General features: G+C 32.4%; 1 protein-coding gene across 1 annotated transcript in view; it reads right to left on the reverse strand.

The window, feature by feature from the left end:
- Nucleotides 1–8,726, reverse strand: part of LOC126882589 (sodium-dependent phosphate transporter 1) — a 91,887-nt gene extending 83,161 nt beyond the window's left edge. Inside the window, exon 1 of the mRNA XM_050647562.1 lies at nt 8,661–8,726. The gene's annotated coding sequence lies outside the window, so the exon portion shown is untranslated. The remainder of the gene's footprint in view (nt 1–8,660) is intronic.
- Between the last annotated feature and the right edge of the window lie 14,182 nt (nt 8,727–22,908).

The raw sequence follows: 22,908 nt of genomic DNA on the forward strand, positions 1-22,908 counted from the left end.
ATTTTTAAGCCATTAACATTTCTGAAAATGTTAATTAGCTTAGGTGTCAGAACTGGAATGTAGGGCAAGGAACCAAAAGTTATTTTAGGTGGTATTACTGATGTGTTGTCGCTGTCTGTCAATGTCAATTGTCGGACCTCATTATTATGAAAATTTTGTTTACCAGAAAATTGAGAAGGAAAAGGAGAACCGAAAATGAGTTTATTTAAAAGCCCTATGGGATATGAGTTCTCTAGTAGTATAGATCTCAACTTTTTTAGTCCCTTGTCCCTGAAATCAATGTGCGACAAGTTTGTAACCCTACTTTTTAAGGCCAAAACCAAGTTTGTTTTCATCCTAGATGGATGTTGAGAATGAAAATTTATGAAACGGTTACTAAAACAAGGCTTACGATACCACTCCGTCCTCAGAATGCCATCACTGCCACGATGAATAAGCATGTCCAAAAAAGGAATCATATTATCAGCCTCCCTCTCAACTGTAAACTTTAGGTGTTCACATTGGGCATTGAAGGTGTTTAAAACATCAGATACTTTGTTTTCAGGGACCGACAAAATCAAATCATCTACATATCGCTTAATAAAAGGTATGTGAAACGGTATCTTTTCTTTACAAGTTGTTATAAGTTCATCCAAAACAAAGTTACATAGGATGGGGGATATTTTGCTACCCATTGGAGTGCCAAAGATTTGTTTAAAAAAATTACCATTGAACAAAAAGATGTTGGAGTCAAATATGAACGTTAAGATTCTTATGAAATCCTCTAAACTGATCTTGGTATGCAGAGAAATGCTGTTCCAGTTGTTTTTGATGCTGTTAAGGATAGCATCTAGTGGTAAGTTTGTAAACAGTGACACAACATCTAAACTAATCAATATATAATTATTCGGAACTTTAACATTGTTGATGAAGTTACTAAACGTGAAGGAATCTCTAATATAGAATTCATTGGATTCGTTGTAGGAAATTGTGAGAATATCTGTGAGGTGTTTAGCAAGTTTACTATTGGGAGCATCAATTGAAGAGACAATAGGCCTCATTGAAATAGTGGGTTTGTGAACTTTAGGAAGTGTATAAAACCTGGGTGCAACTGCATTATAGATTTTCAAGGATTTTGCAGCTTCTGTTGTTATGGATTTGGAAGAAGCTAAATCCGAAACCAGCTTGTTCGCCTTTTGTTGGAGGGTGCACACCGGACTATTCCTTAGTTCGATGTAACTTTTTTTGTCATTCAATAAACTATTACTTTTTTCAATGTAATCATTCTTATACATTGCCACTGTTACATTTCCCTTGTCACTCCTAACAATGTAACATTTTTTGGACATGCTTATTCATCGTGGCAGTGATGGCATTCTGAGGACGGAGTGGTATCGTAAGCCTTGTTTTAGTAACCGTTTCATAAATTTTCATTCTCAACATCCATCTAGGATGAAAACAAACTTGGTTTTGGCCTTAAAAAGTAGGGTTACAAACTTGTCGCACATTGATTTCAGGGACAAGGGACTAAAAAAGTTGAGATCTATACTACTAGAGAACTCATATCCCATAGGGCTTTTAAATAAACTCATTTTCGGTTCTCCTTTTCCTTCTCAATTTTCTGGTAAACAAAATTTTCATAATAATGAGGTCCGACAATTGACATTGACAGACAGCGACAACACATCAGTAATACCACCTAAAATAACTTTTGGTTCCTTGCCCTACATTCCAGTTCTGACACCTAAGCTAATTAACATTTTCAGAAATGTTAATGGCTTAAAAATTTCAACTAGGAACGTGAAAACGGTATCTAAGTTATACTCAAAAACAAAGGATCCCTTCACAAGACAAGAGTCTTCGAATGTTGTTTATTCCATACCGTGTTCCAATTGTAACAACGTATACATCGGGGAAACATCTCGCAATTTCCACAGTAGGGTGATCTCACATCGTAGTGATATAAAAACCAATAAAATAAATGCATGTGCACTTACAGAACATGCATTAACTTTGAAACATGAGTTTAATTTCGAAGATTCATGTATTTTGGCCAAAGAAACAAACCATTCAAAACGTGTTTTCTTGGAAATGTGTTTGATAAAATCCAGTAAGTCTTGCATAAATAAAAAGTCTGACATAGATAAACTGAGCAATATTTATTGTTACTTACTGGAAAAACATCAAAAATAAAATAAATATTTCTTATACATATGCACTACACAATACATCTGTGTGCATAACAGGTTGCATACCATTAAGACAGATTTAAAAATAAAAATTACCCAGTATGGGCCTATTGGTTTTTTGAAAATAAATACAATATTAAAAACACCTAATTACATTTTAATCTGACTGTTTTTTCTTTCTGTTCTCTATGTATCAGAGTTAAAACACACCATCAAAAGATGTCATAGAATAAATATAAAAATTTACCATCCTTACCAAATTTTAGAATGTATTTTGTCCATTATTTTCTGTATTCTATGTTTGTGTTAGTATTGTTGAGGGTCATAAAGCTTTTAAATAATCTCAACGACTAGTAAGTTGAACTGACGAATTGTGATATTTTATAAAAATTTACATATTTCTTTTTATCTATATTACAGAGTCTTGAAAAAGGAATAAAACCATTCCGAAAGCTAGACAAAAAGTCAAAAGAGTGTTTCTTTAACATCCTGGCCAACCTTCTGACTGCAACCCTAATAAACTAGTTGTTTGTTTATATCGACAGTCACTAATATCCAGTATTTCTTGTATATATATATATATATATATATATATATATATATATATATATATATATACAGGGTGAGTTTTTAGTGCGGGATCGGTCGATAATTCCATTACGGTATAGAATTTCGAAAAAAGTTATTTAGAAAAAATGTAGGCAATGATATTCTCCACGCTTGGAAAATATGTCTATTTCTACAGGGTGATCAATAACAGCGTGGTATATCAAACATATAATTTTTTAAATGGGACACCCTATATATTTTTTCATATTTATATTCCACTCATAATTCTTGTTCATATAATATAGGGTTTTGCATTACTATACAGAGTATTTAACAAGTTATGACCATTTTTATTTCGAAATCCCTATGAGATTAACACCCTGTATATAAAGAAGTAATTTATAAACAATAATTTGTTTTATGTAGTACAATAAACAATATACTTTAGTTTTTAAATTAAGTCCAATTGAAATCATTGACGAATGTTTGTATACAGGGTGAACTACAAAACCAAATTACGATTTTCTCTATTTTTTTAAATGGATCACCCTATATTTTATTTTTCAAAAATATTGTATTTATTATACTCTTTCATTTTTATATAATATTCACTATATCTAAACTTATTACTTTCGGAGATATTTTTAGTTTTCTTCAACTTTCGGGAATACATTCAATTTTTCTAGTAGAAATAAGTTGGTATTAAATGATAATTAAACAAAATTATTTTTATTCAATAAATAACTAACACAAAATATAAACCATAGCAATATGCAATGAATGTATCAATAAATGTGATATTAAGGAATTATCATATTTCCCTAATATACAAGAATCATACAATTCCTACAAAAAAAATATAGGTATCTTGTGTATAATAAAATTACAAGATTACTTTTATTTAATAAACAATTCACACAAAACATAAATCAAAACAATATACAACTAATTTAATAGTTTTTAGATTAATATGTCAACAGCATTCTAAGCCAAGAAGTTTTTAGTAAAACATTCCTAATTGCAGATTGTGACCCGCAGTTATTAATAATATAATTTTCATACTACATTTCATTAATATGCATCAAGAATACTTTGTTAACACTCAAACTAGGTGATCTATAAATGTTTAAGGTGATATTGTTAGAGATTATGTGATTGGTCCACATTTTTTGACGGTTGAGGTTTTTATACAACGGTGCTCCAGTTCTTCCAAAATTGATTTTTTTCAAGTGGGGCTATATAAAAAACCTTGTATACCAGAAGCATCCAACAACGCTTGATGATATGAAAAATAGAATAAAAGAAGCTTTTAATAATATTGACTTACAAAAATGTTAGAAATGTGGCTCGGTCATTTGAATATCGGTTACAAAATTGCAGACGTTGAAAGTGGTCATTTTCAACATTTACTTTAGACTTATATCCTTAACATCACATTAATTGGTACATTTATTAAATTTTGTTATGGTTTATTATTTTTTTGTTAGTTATTTATTGAATGAAAATATTTGTTATATTATTACATAATACTTATTTGTTAAGTTATTTATATTTTTAAGAATTTAATGTATCCCTGGCAAATGAAAAAAACTAAAAATATCTCAGAAATTAATAAGTTTAGGTATAGGAGATGCTATATAAAAATGAAAGAGTATCATAAATACAATATTTCAAAAAAATAAAATATAGGGTGATATATTAAAAAAAAATTGAGAAAATCGTAATTTTGTTTTGTAGTTTAAAAGTGCTTATAAAAATGAATGTTCTACTAAAAAATTATTGGCTTAGAATGCTGTTGATATACCAATCTAAAAACTGTTACATCAGTTGTAGATTGTTTTGATTTATGTTTCATGTAAGTTATTTATTGAATAGAAATAATCTTGTTATATTATTATATACAATACAAAGTTTAAGGTTTTTTTTTATAAATTTTACGATTCTTGTATATTAGGGAAATATGATAATTTCTTAATATCACATTTATTGGTATATTCACTGCATATTGCTATGGTTTATACTTTGTGTTAGTTATTTACCTAATAAAAATAATTTTGTTTAATTATCACTCAATACTAACTTATTTCTACTAGAAAAATTGAATGTATTCCCGAAATTTGAAGAAAACTAAAAATATCTCGGAAAGTAATCAGTTTAGATATAGGGAATGCTATATAAAAATAAAAGAGTATATTAAATACAATAATGTTGAAAAATAAAATAAAGGGTGATCCATTTAAAAAAATGGAGAAAATCGTAATTTGGTTTTGTAGTTCACCCTGTATACAAATATTCGTCAATGATGTGAATTGGACTTAATTTAAAAACTACAGTATATTGTTTATCTTATTACATAAAACAAATTATTGTATACGAATTACTTCTTTATATACAGGGTGTTAATCTCATAGTGATTCCGAAATAAAAATGGCCATAACTTGTTAAATACTCTGTATTGTAATGCAAAACCATATATTATATGAACAAGAATGATAAGGGGAATATAAATATGAAAAAATATATAGGGTGTCCCATTTAAAAAATTATGTTTGATATACCACGCAGTTACTGATCACCCTGTAGAAATGGACATATTTTCCAAGCGTGGAGAACGGTATTCTTATATTTTTTTTCCTACATTTTTTTTAAATAACTTTTCTCGATATTTTATACCATAATGGAGTTATCGACCGATCCCGCACTAAAAACCCACCCTGTATATACAGGGTGGTTCATCTTATTCGCCTCGGTCTCTGTACAGAAAACCACTTGATACTTTAAAAAAATTTCTTCACAGAAATATACAGGGCCTTTAATACTACAACCTAAAAATAATGTGAATTATACAGGGTGTTCCAAAAAAGAGTGGTATATCAAAGTTATATTTTTTCTTATGGAATGCCCTATATCTGATGACATTATTGAATTGTCCTTAAAAAATAAGCTATACTTTCATAAGGGTTCCTATACCTAAATACAGGGTGTTTTGATTTATTTCGATTTTTATAAAAATGTAAGGTTTTAGAAAAAAATAAATATCTACGAATCTAAGGAGCAGTAACAAATTCTTTCTTGGATCTTAATAATAGACTATTTAGCATACTTAAACAGATGCTTATTGCAACAAAATTTCTTACAGCGTGGTCAAAATATGGGATTGTTCTATTAACAAATTCAAGCTGTAATAACTTAATTATTTTAAATGGAACACCCTGTATCTTACTAGTCTATCGCGTAGAAAATTTACTTAGCTTTCAATTTGTACTAGAGTTTCTTATACCTATCTGTTTACAGGGCGGTCAAAATATTAGATTGTTCTATTAACAAATTCAAGCTGTAATAACTTACTTATTTTAAATGGAACACCCTGTATCTTACTAGTCTATCGAGTAGAAAATTTACTTAGCTTTCAATTCTTATTAGGGTTTCCTACATCTATCTCCCTTCATTTCTTAAATATTTAAAGATTTCCTAATTTGTAAGCTTTAAAAATTAGAATTAAGTACCTATGTCGTGGTTATGTAAAACACATCACCAACACCGGCAATATACTTAAATATCTTAGTCAAGATAGTTTCATTAATAAAATTCACATTTTTATCATTTAATCACACAGAGTGTTCTTATTTTAAATGACATACTCGATATTCTATTCTTTATAATGGAAGATATTTAAAATCTCTTCAATTCCATGTTAACATTCTCAATACACATGTTATTCTGTAGATATAAATTCCCATGTTATTCTGTAAATACCCATTTTTACATATTTTTGTACAATAGGCTCGTTTTCGTCAAAGTAGCCATTGCATTTAATTGTTTGTAATTGCGATTTAAAGATTCAAACAAAAAGTGGCGTTCTTAAATTTACTTAATAACCGTTGGGTTAAGATATGGAAAATGCTTATACGGAATGAAATATAATATAAATATCTTCCAGAATACGGCATCTAATATAGGGTATGCAGTTTAAAATAAACGTATTATTCAATTTCACATGCAGGCCAAAATCAACTAAAATAATACAACACTCTGTGTGACTACATGATAACACTGAAAATTTCATTAATGACAGTATCTTGTCTAAGTATATTGCCGGTGTTGGTGATGTGTTGTACATAAACACGACATAGGTACTTATGTAGTTCTAATTTTTAAAGCTTACAAATTAGGAAATCTTTAAATATTTAAAAAATGAAGGGAGATAGGTATAGGAAACCCTAATAAGAATTGAAAGCTAAGTAAATTTTCTACTCGATAGACTAGTAAGATACAGGGTGTTCCATTTAAAATAAGTAAGTTATTACAGCTTGAATTTGTTAATAGAACAATCTAATATTTTGACCGCCCTGTAAAAAGATAGGTATAGGAAACCCTAGTACAAATTGAAAGCTAAGTAAATTTTCTACGCAATAGACTAGTAAGATACAGGGTGTTCTATTTAAAATAAGTAAGTTATTACAGCTTGAATTTGTGAATAGAACAATCTCATATTTTGACCACCCTGTAAGAAATTTTGTTGCAATAAGCATCTGTTTAAGTATGCTAAATGGTCTTTTATTAAGATCCAATAAAGAATTTGTTACTGCTTCTTAGATTGGTAGATATTTATTTTTTTCTAAAACCTTACATTTTGATAAAAATCGAAATAAATCAAAACACCCTGTATTTAGGTATAGGGAACCCTTATGAAAGTGTAGCTTATTTTTTAAGGTCAATTCAATAATGTCATCAGATATAGGGCATTCCATAAGAAAAAATATAACTTTGATATACCACTCTTTTTTGGAACACCCTGTATAATTCACATTATTTTTAGGTTGTAGTATTAAAGGCCCTGTATATTTATGTGAAGATTTTTTTTTAAAATATCAAGTGGTTTTCCGTACAGAGACCGAGGCGAATAAGATGAACCACCCTGTATATATATATATATATATATATATATATATATATATATATATATATATATATATATATATATATATATATATATATATATATATATATGTCTGAATTGCCGATATGAATGAGTCAGATTAAATTGAATTATTAGAAGAATTTTTTTACTAAGCAACAACCTTTTTGTTTAATTTAACATTTTGTATTTTGATAACGACGTCCGTGGTGGAAATCAAAACGTCAATAAAATCATTTTTTAAGTTAAATTTTGGCTTATTTCCCAAGTAGAGTTGTAAATTACATAAATGCCACAAAGAAATAGCTTCAGAACAATATTAAAAACCTATTTAAACTAAATAAGCAATAATATTGAATTCATTTAAATTTCTGATTCATGTAAATAACGATTATCATTTGGTAAATCATTTGAAAAGAGAAAATTCCAATGTAGGTTGAAACGCTTACCATTAGTGAGCACATGGGCGCAAAAAATCGGACCCAGACCAAGGAAAACAGCTGATACAGTGACATGAAATCCTCGATATATGAATCGTCGATACCGTACAGAAAAAACCGGAGTCTATTGAAAGCTTCCCTCCAAATGATTCAAATAGAAAATTGCAACATTTTGAAAAGTAAAGTGTTAAAACTCACTGTTTGTTGTTAAAAAATAATACAAAATGGCACAAAGTAAAGACTTGACAAAATCTGACTTAGTTTCACATCACCCTCGTAAGTTTAAAGCGCTCAGTTCTTGATCGGTAACCGACTGTAAAAAATAATTCTACCATATTGGTAACCCCTAAATGACCACGATAAATACATAAGATAACATTATTTATCACGTAAAGTTAGTGACATATCCGAAAATTAGCAAAAATTGTGAAATTTGTCTATCGATCACTACCGGATTACAAAACACGTGGAAATATTCTCGATTTCTAAACGTGGTCTACGGAAAGCAACTAACATCATGCAAGTACAAGCCTCTATCTACAATTTTTAGCTACTAAGAGGGCCAGTTCGAATTTAAATATTTACATTTTTGGACCTTAAGATGTTCCAGATTACTTCATAACGCCATGATGCAGAAAGTGCCGTTCACAAACTAGTGCCATTTGCGCAGAATCTCCAGGATCGCGAAGGATCGAGCAAGGAAGAAGGAAGGGGAGGACAACCATCGGGAAATTCTATACCTGTTGGCTGTTAAGAGGGAATATCAATCAGGTGACCACTGGCGGCGACTAAAAAGGAGCCGGTTTTTTATGATTTCTTCCAAAATAACGCGATATTTTTGCTAAATGACAATAATAAATAAAACAGAGACTTTTTATACTTTATATTATTGCATTATCCATTATTTTAAGTATAGAAATCACAGGTTAAACGGTCAGATTTGTGCATAAACTTTAACCTTACATAAATCTCTTCAAATCCAGGATTCAAGGTCAATTTACAAAATCAATCTTTCACATCTCGTTTCTGCAAGTCAGTTTTTTATTAACTTTTTATTATACAATTAATGTTTTTCTGTTTTTATTTCCTCGATATTCCAATAAATCAAATATTGAAAAGAATGAAATATGAATCCAAAAGGTATAGGTACCTAGGCCCAGGCGCGGATACAGGGGGGGTCAACGGGTCCATGGACCCCCTATTGTATTTAGTCTATAAGTATTTTTTTATTATTTATTATTTTTTTATGTTAACTCTAAACTTTAAGCCATCAGTACAACACTAAATTACACGACAACCGCTTCCAAAGAATTGAAAGAAGCCATAAATCTAATAAAACACCCTTCTCTGAAAAATAATCTGCATGCGCATTTGTTTGAGTGCCGGTGGAACCATAAACAACGGAAATTTTTTTCTCAATCCAAAGAATAACAAAAATGATATTTTAAAATGCAAATACATTACACTGGGTATAAACATTATCTTATGAAAAGTCACGTTTCAAATTTGCTATACAATAAAGATATAAAAATTTGTATTTTACTAGATTTGATAATCCATGTGTAGATAACCCATTGATGGTAGAAAGGTTAATCTTTATGGTAAAGAACGACCAGTGAGATTAATAGTCGTGAATTGTTTATCAATCCTTTTGATACCATAGGTATATGGGATTATATAGTGTATTTTATCCTTAGAGTAAGTGTGAGTCGTATGGCTAAATCTGGAAAATATAATATATGAATTTGAGGTTAGTCTGCCCCCCCCCCTATTATGAATTTCTAGATCCGCGCCTGCATAGGCCTGATACCAGGCTTTGGTATCGCGTACCAAAAAAAAGTTTGTTAATAGCAAGCTGAAAATTTGTTATTAGCTTAACGGTGTCTAGGCGGACAAATTTTGATTCACGGGAACAGGGGAAGTTTTGATTGTGGAACGGGTTACAAGTTTCGAACGTCAGACTACGAAAACGTCCCATAGTCCCATGTATTTTGTCGGGCAGAACTTCCAATTTATTTGTTACCCTTTCATTAAACTCTTATGCAAAAATCATACTGCTATTTATCACCAACATAATTCCTGTCATTTGACATGTTCTACGTGTCCTATGTGACTTATTAAAATCCCCCACATATTTGCCAGGCAAACATTTTTTCATATATATTATGGGTATATTTAAAGTTTTCTATTGAATAAACTTAAAAACAACCTGCTAGTTTTCACAATCATAAACTTGTCAGGATGACACTTTTCACAATTAAAATCATGTGCACAATTAAAATTTCCCCTGTTCCAGTGTTCCCATACATCAAAGTTTGTCCGACTAGACACTGTTAAGCTATTAACAAATTTTCAGCTTGCTATTAATAAACTTTTTTTTGGTACGCGGGATCCAAGAATAGTAGGTACATATTGTTAAATAATTTTAATGGGGAAAATTTAGAGAATTAATTTTATGTCAAAGACAGATCGTAAATTTTCATGGCCCTGTATATAGTCAATTTGTAAAGAAAATAATTTAGCCGTAAGCAGTGTTTCGCGGAAGAGTAAAATTTAGTGGTAAAGTTTCTACGAACTATTTATACATTTCAAAACAATGAAATACGAACGCTTATTTAAAAAGTGAATGGATCCCGCGGTTAAAGTGAAACAATGGACTGGGTTTCTAAATGTTTTTCGCAGAAAGAAACGGATCGTAAACAATTTTGTTTAGTTAGAATAGAGGGTTTTTCTAGATTGTAAGTAAGTTTAATTTTAATATCTCCTGGAAATTGATGAGACAGAAATTTTGTATATAATACTATTTGTTCTTAAGAAAAAAAGTAGGGATATGATGTGTGGAGAATGCTTGTGATTGGAGAAGAGACCGATGGAAGGGGAATAGAGTGGTGAGTGTCAGATTGAGGAGAGAAAAAGAATTCACTGTGTAATTAAGAATTAAGATCGAGAGCAGGCAGTCCAGTTTTGAAAGTAGGATTTTTGTGTAAAGTGTGTTAATTTCGTGGCCGTGGAGCAGATTCGTGTTGAGACGAAATCTTGATCAAGTCGAGAAGTACAAACTCCTTGTGTCCGAATAGATTCCAGTTTCTGTCTGGAACGAGTAGCCGTTTTATATAAACTTTGCACGAGATACCGAGCTGAGAGAGAAATCTTGGAATTCTAAAAATTGATATTGTTTTTATCGAGTCAGAGATTTAATTAAGGAGAGAATTCGAACGAGTGCTGTTTTTTATGAATCCGTTTGAAGGAGAAGGACAGTTGCAGCATCCGAGGAGCACGTTGTGGGAGAACTGAAAACAACACAATCCAGGAGAAGAAATAAGGAAGATAGAAAAGGTTAGTCAGATTATTTGTGAAAAAAAGAGAGTTGTTTTGTATTACATACCATATTTGTTCTTTGTTAACTTAACAGTTTCACAGCATAAATTATTCATTCATAAATTCATAGAAGATATAAGTAATCTATTTAAAAGGTGAAAATTAAATTTTGTTTTTTTTTTATAATAATAAGAACAGTCTACCGATTCATTTGAATGAATTCTGATTATAGTAGAATTAAAGATTTATATTTGATTAGATAAGCAATTTTTTATAACAGAATAAAGTTAGCATACATTTTTAATCTTTTATATTTATGGTATAGGAATAGTAGTTATAGAATTTATATGATTTTGAGTATATTTATTTTCCCTGTTTTGTCCTGGATAAAGTAAGCAACGAGAAATACTAGAAGCCACAAAATAAAGGTAATAGATCCAATCAATTAGCCCTGAGAATATTTTTTATTAAAAAGTTTTTATTAAATTTTGGTTTTGTTTTCATGAGTAGCAATTAAAATAATTAATTGATTAATCGAATTAATAAGATGCTTATCAATCTCATAACAAGGAGTAAATTAGTAAATACAGAGCACAATAATATATTAAATATTGTTTTCACCCAATTTTGAAAAAATGTGAAAACTTTGAATTATCCACGTCCGTCTGTCCGTCTGTCTGTCTGTAATCACAACTCCTCCGTCAATATACCAGCTAGAATGACAAATAAGGTGTCAAATAAAAGCTTATAATCCGAGGATGGTAATAAAGGTGAGAAATTTTACTTAGCTGTCTGTCCGTCGGTCTCTCCGACCGCGAATATAACTCCTCCGTCTTTATACCAGGTAGAATGACAAATGAGATGTCAAATGAAAGCTTATAATCCAAGCATGTTACTATAGGTGAAAATTTGATCTAGGCTGTCTGTTCGTCTGTCTGCCTGTCCGACCGCGAATATAACTCCTACCTACGTCATTGTACCAGGTAGAATGACAAATGAGGTGTCAAATGAAAGCTTATAATCCAAGGATAGTAATAAAGGTGGAAAATGTTACCTAGGCTGTCTGGCCGTCGGTCTGTCTGACCGCGAATATAACTCCTCCGTCCTTATACCAGGTAGAATGACAAATGAGGTGTCAAATGAAAGCTTATAATCCAATGATGCTACTATAGGTGAAAAATTTGATCTAGGCTGTCTGTCCGTCTGTCTGTCTTTCCGATCGCGAATATAGCTCCTACGTCATTGTATCAGGTAGAATGACAAATAAGGTGTCAAATGAAAGCTTATAATCCAAGGATGGTAATAAAGATGAGAAATTTGACCTAGGCTGTCTGTGCGTCTGTCCGTCCGACTGAGAATATAACTCCTCCGTCATTTTACCAGGTAGAATGACAAATGAGGTGTCAAATAAAAGCTTATAATCCAAGGATGGTAATAAAGGTAAGGAATTTTACCTAGGCTGTCTGTCCATCCGACCGCGAATATAATTCCTTCGTCATTTTACCAGGTAGAATGTCAAATAAGATGTCAAATGAAAGCTTATAATCCAAGGATGGCACTACCCTAACAACACAAAACATTTCAGGAATGTACTATCAAAGTTCTATTAATGTTTGAATGTACTGGACATTCAAGGAACATTCGGTGAATATCTGATTAAGTTATTCGTGGAATGTTACCACAAGACATTCTATGAACATACTACTAATGTCCTATATTTTAAGAGAGGCCATTTACTATTCAATTTGCATTCATTTTCAAATTTGCTGCGCGTGTATATGTATTTAGGCAATCCAAACCACGTGACTTCTGGTTCTGGTTGGCATGGCATACAGGTTACAGAGGTTATGTTTGTAATATCATTTCATTTCATCATTTCACTGTTTATCGTCATATTTTGGATTCATTTGGATTTCGTTTGCTGTATTTTGTGAACTTTATAAAATTTACCACACTGCGAAGTGATTATTTAAGGAAATTATTATTGGAGACACCAGATGTTTGGAGAAAGGTAGGGCAAACAATTTTTATCAATGTTCATTTTTCTCTGATATTTATCAATATTGATGAATTTTGCAAGCAATAACATTATTTCTTTTATTGTTTTAGATATTTATTGAAGCTGAAAATAATTGGGGATTTAGATCCATATACAATTCAGTCAGAATTGGATTTTACCATAAAGTGCATTCCACCAAATTACTATTATAGATATTATAGATGAAAGCATAAAAAAACCTTCAGGCACATAAATATTTTACAGCTGGATTTGTTTTTAAAGTTGGAGTAAAGTTGGAAGTCACAAGCAACAACTTCGTAAGTACCTACAAGAATATTGAGGAAATCCAGCTCCTGGATACTACTGGGCAAACTAGAAGATTGAAGAGGACAAAGCCTTTTGAACTAGTTTGAGTGATAGTGAAAAGCAGAGCATAATGCTTGTGTGCATGTGTATGTTAGAATAGTGCGGTTAGAAAAGCAGAGCATAGTGCTTGTGTGCCTGTTAGATTAGATAAGAGACGCTATGGGTTAGCTCTTCATTTTAAGGAACAGTAGTAATTTAGGTTAAATTAAAATTGCTCATTGGTCAGAGTTATGACCAGATTGTAATTCTAATGAACAATTCAATACAATGAATCGTCATCGTAGTGATGATTATGGAAAAAAATATATGACAAGATTTTGTGCAATAAAAATGTTTATATTTATCAAGGATATATTATTTGGTATGGCTACATATACAGTCGGAAAAATGAAAGAATACCCATAAATGAACATATAAAACACGCTGTATTTTCCTGTCACCGTGTCACAAAGAAAATTGTCCAGTGCAAGTAACAATAATTATTACATGTACTTGTGCTGACCAGTTTTTTGTGTGACACGGTGACAGGAAAATACAGCGTGTTTTATATGTTCGTTTATGGGTATTCTTTCATTTTTCCTACTGTACTTCTGGTATATCGTCAGTGATGTGACAATGCCTCCTATCTGCTTTTTCATGAATTTTGTAGGAGATGAAAAACTTGTTTGGGCTACCTCGTGTTTTCATATATTTTTTGATTTGTTTTGTAGTAAATTCAACTATCTATTTACTACAAAACAAGTCAAAACTTACGTATGAAAACAGGAGGTGACCGTAAAAAATGTTTTTCGTCTCCTGCAAAACTCATGAAAAAACATATAGGAGGTATTGTCACATCACTGACGATATATTTCAGAGAATGTCTAAAAAATATACTTTGAATGTCCTAAGAACATTCATGGAATGTTTCAACAAGACTTTCAGTCTAAACAATATACTGTGAATGTTCAAAGAACATTCGTAAACATTCATGGAATGTTCCAACAAGACATTCAAGGAATGTTTAAAATGCTGACACAGCACTTTCCTGGGACTTTCCAGGGACGTTCGTGTGCTTTTGGGGACATTCCAGGAATGTTTTCAATGTCCTGTGTGTACCTTCTAGGAATATTCCTGGAATGTTTTGTGTTATTAGGATAAAGGTGAGCAATTTGACCTAGGCTGTCTGTCCGTCCGACTGCGAATATAAGTCCTCCACTATAACAGGCAGAATGACAAGAAAGTTGAGAAACTTGACATAGGACTTCCGGTTTTAGAAATGCGACCAGAATTGTATCGCAGCAGTTATTTAGTACTGTTGCTAGGAAAGTGATGTTGGTTAGCAATTTGCTATTAACGTAAACAAAGTCTTTCTATGTGACGTTGTCAGAAAAAAGTCAGAATGCAAGAGAAATTTGATTTTTTGTTTTCACCCAATTTTGAAAAAATGTGAAAACTTTGAATTGTCCACGTCCGTCTGTCCGTCTCTCTGCCTTTCTGTGATCACAACTCCTCCGTCAATACACCAGCTAGAATGACAAATGAGGTGTCAAATGAAAGCTTATAATCCAAGGATGGTACTAAAGGTGACAAAATTTTACTTAGCTGTCTGTCCGTCGGTCTCTCCGACCGCGAATATAACTCCTCCGTCTTTACCAGGTAGAATGACAAATGAGGTGTCAAATAAAAGCTTATAATCCAAGGATGCTACTATTAGTGAGAAATTTGATCTAGGCTGTTTGTCCGTCTGTCTGTCTGTCCGACCGCGAATATAACCAATACGTCATTGTACCAGGTAGAATGACAAATGAGGTGTCAAATGAAAGCTTATAATCCAAGGATAGTAATAAAGGTGAGAAATTTTACCTACGCTGTCTGACCGTCGGTCTGTCTGACCGCGAATATAACTCCTCCGTCCTTATACCAGGTAGAATAACAAATGAGGTGTCAAATGAAAGCTTATAATCCAAGGATGCTACTATAGGTGAGAAATTTGATCTAGGCTGTCTGTCCGTCTGTATGTCTGTCCGACCGCGAATATAGCTCCTAGGTCATTGTATCAGGTAGAATGACAAATAAGGTGTCAAATGAAAGCTTATAATCCAAGGATGGTAATAAAGATGAGAAATTTTACCTAGGCTGTCTGTGCGTCTGTCCGTCCGACTGAGAATATAACTCCTCCGTCATTTTACCAGGTAGAATGACAAATGAGATGTCAAATGAAAGTTTATAATAAAAGGATGGTACTAAAGGTGAGAAATTTTACTTACCTGTCTGTCCGTCGGTCTCTCCGAACGCGAATATAACTCCTCCGTCTTTATACCAGCTAGAATGACAAATGAGGTGTCAAATGAAAGCTTATAATCCAAGGATGCTACTATAGGTGAGAAATTTGATCTAGACTGTCTGTCCGTCTGTCTGTCTGTCTGTCCGACCGCGAATATAACTCCTACGTCATTGTACCAGGTAGAATGACAAATGAGGTGTCAAATGAAAGCTTATAATCCAAGGATAGTAATAAAGGTGAGACACTTTACCTAGGCTGTCTGGCCGTCGGTCTGTCTGACCGCGAATATAACTCCTCCGTCCTTACACCAGGTAGAATAACAAATGAGGTGTCAAATGAAAGCTTATAATCCAAGGATGCTACTATAGGTGAGAAAGTTGATCTAGGCTGTCTGTTCGTCTGTCTGTCTGTCCGACCGCGAATATAGCTCCTACGTCATTGTATCAGGTAGAATGACAAATAAGGTGTCAAATGAAAGCTTATAATCCAAGGATGGTAATAAAGATGAGAAATTTGACCTAAGCTTTCTGTGCGTCTGTCCGTCCGAATGAGAATATAACTCCTCCGTCATTTTACCAGGTAGAATGACAAATGAGGTGTCAAATGAAAGCTTATAAGGATGGTAATAAAGGTAAGGAATTTTACCTAGGCTGTCTGTCTGTCCGACCGCGAATATAATTCCTTCGTCATTTTACCAGGTAGAATGACAAATGAAATGTCAAATGAAAGCTTATAATCCAAGGATGGTACTAAAGGTGAGAAATTTGACCTAGGCTGCCTGTCCGTCTGTCCGTCCGACTGCGAATATAAGTCCTCCACTATAACAGGCAGAATGACAAGAAAGTTGAGAAACTTGACAGGTTTTTTCCGGTTTTAGAAGTTTAGTTTTCCTAGGACTTCCGGTTTTAGAAATGAGACCAGAAGTACTGTTTTAGAGTCACCGGAATAATACAAGTGATATATTATTCGACGCGACTTCTCAAGAAGAGAACAAATATATACTTCCGGTTTCATGACTGTCTGCCCGTATGTCTATCTCCTTCGTTATTAATACAGATAGAATGACAGATGAGGTGTCGAATAAAAGCTTATAACCCAAGGATGGTATTAAAGATAATTTTGTCATCGGCTTCCGGTTTTAGAGTTGCAACCGTATGAACTGTTTTAAAGTCACCGAAATAGTATAAACGATATATCATTCGACGTGTCTTAGCAAGATGAGAACAAATGTAAAATTTTGGTTTTTATATCATTTCCGGTTAAAAAGTTCTAACCAGAAAAGCAGAAATATTACATGGAACACATCAATCGAAGCGTATTGAAAAGTTGAGTTTGAATCTTTAGTTTCGGTTTTGAAGTCATTTCTGTTTAAACAATGATGATTCAAAGTTTAGTAAAAATGACTAAAAATTAGTAAAATTGTTTATCAATCGACGCAAAGTTACACGAAGCGTTCAAATAGCGACTTCCAGTTCTACTTTCGATTACTTTGGGTGAAAACCTAGGACTTACGAAGTCTAATTACTTGTTATGATAGTGAAAATATTGCAAAAAATAAATATAAACAGGACTAAATAGGTGAATGTCAAAACTCTAGACGAAAAAATAATAGAATAAATCGATATAGTCCATTGAAATGTTACATGTTTTAGGCCTTAGCTTGCGTTTTTTAGAGGACAAAATATTATTTTTTAATTTAAAAAAGAGCCACCATGCAGGCACATGCAATTGATAATACAGTGAAAGTGAAAAATTAAAGAAAACGCAGAATAGAATGAAGGAGAATATATAATTGTTAGGCAAGATAAAGCACTGGCTTGACTGTAAGCTGGTCACCTATTTAGAGTAACAGAAAATTGTGTAAAAGCTTTTATTGTAGCTAAACTCTCAAAAAGGAGACTAGAGTAGAAAGATACTAAACATAGTTTTAAAAGTTATGCATCACCAAAAATTATGCTCGTTTTCATAGTTGAACTTTTTCGTGAACAGATTAACAGATCCCGCTAATTTTTATTATTTTAATGCTCCTTTGGCATTTACACATTTGGGCAAAGGTTTACTCAAACTTATTTTTTGTAAATCAAAACTGAATAACCATTTTCAATGTCGTTGCGACACGAAACTACAGCCGTATCATCATTCCAGTTCAATCAGAGAGTGCCGCAAGCACCTCTTCTTCTTCTTCAAATGCAAATCCACTAATGGATGTTGGCGATCACATTTTCAATGTGTATCAGTGATTGTATGTCGGTAATCCATGTCCATTGCCTTATGTTTCGGAGCCAGGACATTTTCTTGCGTCCTATTCCTCTCTTGCCTTCAATTTTACCCTGGATTATAAGTTGAAGGAACCTCTACCGGTTTCGAAACTTATTAGTCTCTCATCAGGATGCACATATGCTGCTCTCTCTGACCCAACTAGGACAGACCCCGGCGTGCAGTTACGGATTGCAACGAACGAAATGGCAGGGATGCCCTAGCGGCAACTGCTAGCAAAAAACTAAGTTTTCAATCTAATAGCACATAAAACAACATCCAAAAATGTTACTCTACATTCTACCAGATTAAAAACAATGGGAACCTTCTCTGGTAACACCTCCGATGCTCTACAATTTGCAAGCCATAACGGATGGAGTAACATTTTTGGATGTTGTTTTATGTACTATTAGATTGAAAACTTAGTTTTTTGCTAGCATTTGCCGCTAGGGCATCCCTGCCATTTCGTTCGTTGCAATCCGTGACTGCACGCCGGGGTTTGTCCTAGTTGGGTCAGAGAGAGCAGCATATGTGCCTCCTGATAAGAGACTAATAAGATTCGAAACCGGTAGAGGTGCTTGAGACACTCTCTGATTGAACTGGAATAATGATGCGCCTGTAGTTTCGTGTTGCAACGCCATTGAAAATGGTTATTTATATTTTATTTACATGTTTACTCTGATTGTAGTACGAAGGGAACTATTCTCGTTGGAACTTTACCGCGCTGAATAGATGGGACGTGGATTATAAATTGTAAAATTCATTCATCTTCTTTAGTCTCAGCATCCGTTATGGCTTGCAAATTGTAGAAGCCTCGGAAGTGTTACCAGAGAAGGTTCCCATTGTTTTCAGTCTGATAGGATGTAGAGTAACATTTTTGGATGTTGTTTTGTGTGCTATTAGATTGAAAACTTAGTTTTTTTTAGGTTTTTATTTTTTTTTGTACTTATACCAAGTGGAAGAAAAGAAATGTTTTTCTGATGTTAAGTTTGAAACACCCTGTAGGGATGACAAGGTACAAGTGTGAGTTAGCATCGAAATCGTAATGTAGTCATTTATTTTGTGAACATTTTGTTTTTTGAATGTCCCTGATATCTTTAGAAACAAAGAAAATAGACGGTTTTTTTCTTTAACATGGTATTTTAACTGAAACAAAAGTTTGAGACACCCTGTAGGGAGGAAAAAGTACAAAGGTGGACATATATCGAAATTATGTTGTAGTCTCATATTTTGTGCACATTTTATTTTTTTTTTTAGTTTCTCTGATATCTTCAATAACAAATAAACTAGACAGTTTTAATCTTTAATATGAGGAGCAGACTTTCAAATCGCACTTTGTCCTTTTTTTACATTTTTCAGGAAATGAGAAAAACTGCCACTACGTTATTAATAAAGTTAAAAGAAACACACAAAATATGAAAAAATGTACTTTTTTATTACCAATTTGCCCTGTTTATAAGTAACAATAAACTTTATTAGTTTTTTCAAAAAAAAATAGTTGATAGACAAAACGCTATTTGATTGTCTTTAAAGGGACAAAATGTAGTTTGATTGTCCCTAAACGATAAAAAATAGAAATATGAACAAAGGATGCATTTCTGTGTGTTTGGAAAGAAATATGGAAAATTAAAAAAGAATCGTTACATGGAGGTCATCCTCCAGAAGGCAGCAACATTCTTCTTCATCTTCACATTGATCGCAGATCTGGTCGTTTTCAATTATATTTTCACGGTACTATCTTTCAAAATTGGATCTAACCACGTTAACTCTGGATCTAACGCCCATTCTTTGCCAGATAAACTAACTAAAAATTGTGATAAGCTATCCAGTTTTTTTTCTTAACAGCATGCTTCATTGGCAATTCCGGCAGTACTATGTTACTTTGACTGAAGTAAACTTAAAAACATTTTAGAAAAGTCAATATTTCCGTACAAAACTCTGAAAGTAAAATTAGAGCCTAGCTTGCGAACTTGTCCTTACTTAAATCTGTCTTTTTTATAAAGTCAGTCAACGCGGAACTTATTTCTACCACACCTCTTCCTGCTTTATGCTCAAGCCATTTATAAAAAACAAATGGTTTTTGTTAAAATATCTGTCAAACAAAATGCAAAATAAAGTCGTTACGTAGTAAAAAAGCATTGCAAGACAAACGAATCGCATTTTGTCCAAATAGTGCTATTTGTTTGTCTCTCGGTAGTGGACAAAATGCGTTTTGCTTGTCTATTTGATTTTTGAAGCCAAATTATACGTGAAATAGTACGCTTAGAATGTCTAAGAGTATGTAACCTAATAAAGGATGTTTTAACGAATACAACGCCACTCTAATCTCTAAGTCATAATGTGAAAATATGGACAAAGTGCGATTTGAAAGTCTGGTCACAGAGCCTCCATTAAACAATGTCGTCTCTCTTATGTTGCGCTGTGCATACCGCTCACTTGGTCGACAACTAAACTTTTAAGGTGTCGACCAGAATTGTTAACGTTATGTGCCTTTCTGTTTTAAAGGTTTATTTACTGTTATTTTTTATTGTTAATTTATATTTGTTTCAGTTAAAACACGTCATATTAAAGAATAAAACCGTCTAATTTGTTTCTTTCAAAAGATATTAGGGACATTCAAAAAACAAATTGTTCACAAAACATAAGACTATAATATGATTTCGATACACACCTACACTTATATCCTGTCCCCCCTACAGGGTGTCTCAAACTTAACATCAGAAAAATATCTTTTCTTCCGCACGGTACCTATAAGTTCAAAAGAGAAGTTTGAGTAAATATTTGCTTAACTCTGTAACTAACAAAGAAAAATCTAAAATAATAAAAAATAATTAGCGGAGTCCTTTAATCTGTTCACAAAAAATCAACTATGAAAACGAGTATGATTTTAGGTGACTTTTGAAATTATGTGTATTTTATTCTTATACAGTGTTTCTGAAAGGATAAAGTATAAGGAAACTCAAAATTAAATTAATTAGTAAAATGACGATTGGACGTAGGTTTCTAATGCCCGATTTCACCAACGATACCTAAATATTTAAGAATTACCTAAGTGGGTTTAGGTACTTCCTAACTCTAAAACGGATTTCACCATACGATAAGAATTGCCTAAACCGCTTAAGCATTACCTTATGTTAGGATACGGTTTTCGAACTCCCTAAATTTTAGGTATTACTTATCGTTGACAGTCAGGTTATATTTTTACAATTTTGACTAATGTACTTGTGACGTTTGTCAATAATTTGCTTCTTACCTTAATTTTTCTGTTATTCTGTAATATTAGGTATATTATGGTAGGGGACCCCAAGCGGGGATTTTTGCAGTTACTCGAGCGCGTCAGATTAGCATATGGGAGAAACCTGGTACCCTGCAGATGAACATCTACCATATATTGGCTCTTAACACAGGGGAGTTCGTTAAGGGGGGCCCGAAAAAAAAAATCTATCCTTAAAAATACTCGAAATTGTCAGATTAAGATAAGGTAAGTTAAGTACATGCAAAAGAGTGTATATTTCAAAAATCTGACTATTTGAGCAGGGGGTAAGGAAATGGGTGAGTCCCAAAGTTTCACAAGAAATAAGCGAATATGTCGCGAAATAAATGACAGATCGAAAAACTAAAAAATATGTGCTCAATATATTTTAAAAATCTATCGAATGATACCAAACACGACTTCCCACGGAGAGGGGTGGGGGGTAAATTTAATATTTTAAATACGAATCCCGCGATATTTCGCGAAATGAACATCAGATCGAAAAACTGTAAAATACACTTATTCGATACTTTTAAAAAATCTATCGAATGGCACCAAACACGACTCCCCATGGAGGTGGGGTGGGGGGGTTACTTTAAAATCTTAAATAGAAGCCCCCATTTTTTATTGCAGATTTGGATTCCTTACGTAAAAATAAGTAACTTTTATTCGAAACATTTTTTCGAATTATGGATAGATGGCGTTATAATCGGAAAAAACGATTATTGGAAATGGAAAATTAAATTAAAAAATGGCAAGCGCCCACTAAAATGGAAAATTTTACTTAACTTTTTTTGGTTTTAGGACCTACTCTTCACAACCCAATAGGTCCCCATAACGCTCGAGTGACTACACATTTAGCATACTTTGCTCCCCTACCATTAGTTGTAATTTTGTATTATCTTTTATATTAATAATATAATATGTGTTGGAAAACATAGAAAATCATTTGGAGTTTTTTACAGGTCTATTGACAAAATTATGTAGTCTACCTACTACGTAAGAAACTAGTGTTGTGTTTCAAAAACCCATTCATGATATCACTAAAAGTGTGTCGTGTCATTAAAAATTAATAATAAAAGAAGCAATTTTCAATATATTATTTATTTTAAAATTATTTCATTAACGACAATTCAACTAACTTTTTTTCGTCACATGTGAAATTTACAAGTCTTTTCTTTTCCTCCATTTCACTGTACATATTCAAATAACATACAAGATTTGACAAACTTAATTCACAAATAACTAACTACCAAATAAAATAACTAAATATCACAGTACAAAACTGAATAAAACCAACTTGGCAAACAAATAGTAATGACAAATAATCGAAAAAGTAAGGTAATTTCATCTTATTCTTCTTTTTATTTATTAA

Source organism: Diabrotica virgifera, chromosome 3 (genome assembly GCF_917563875.1).
Source record: "Diabrotica virgifera virgifera chromosome 3, PGI_DIABVI_V3a".
Classification (NCBI taxonomy): domain Eukaryota; kingdom Metazoa; phylum Arthropoda; class Insecta; order Coleoptera; family Chrysomelidae; genus Diabrotica; species Diabrotica virgifera.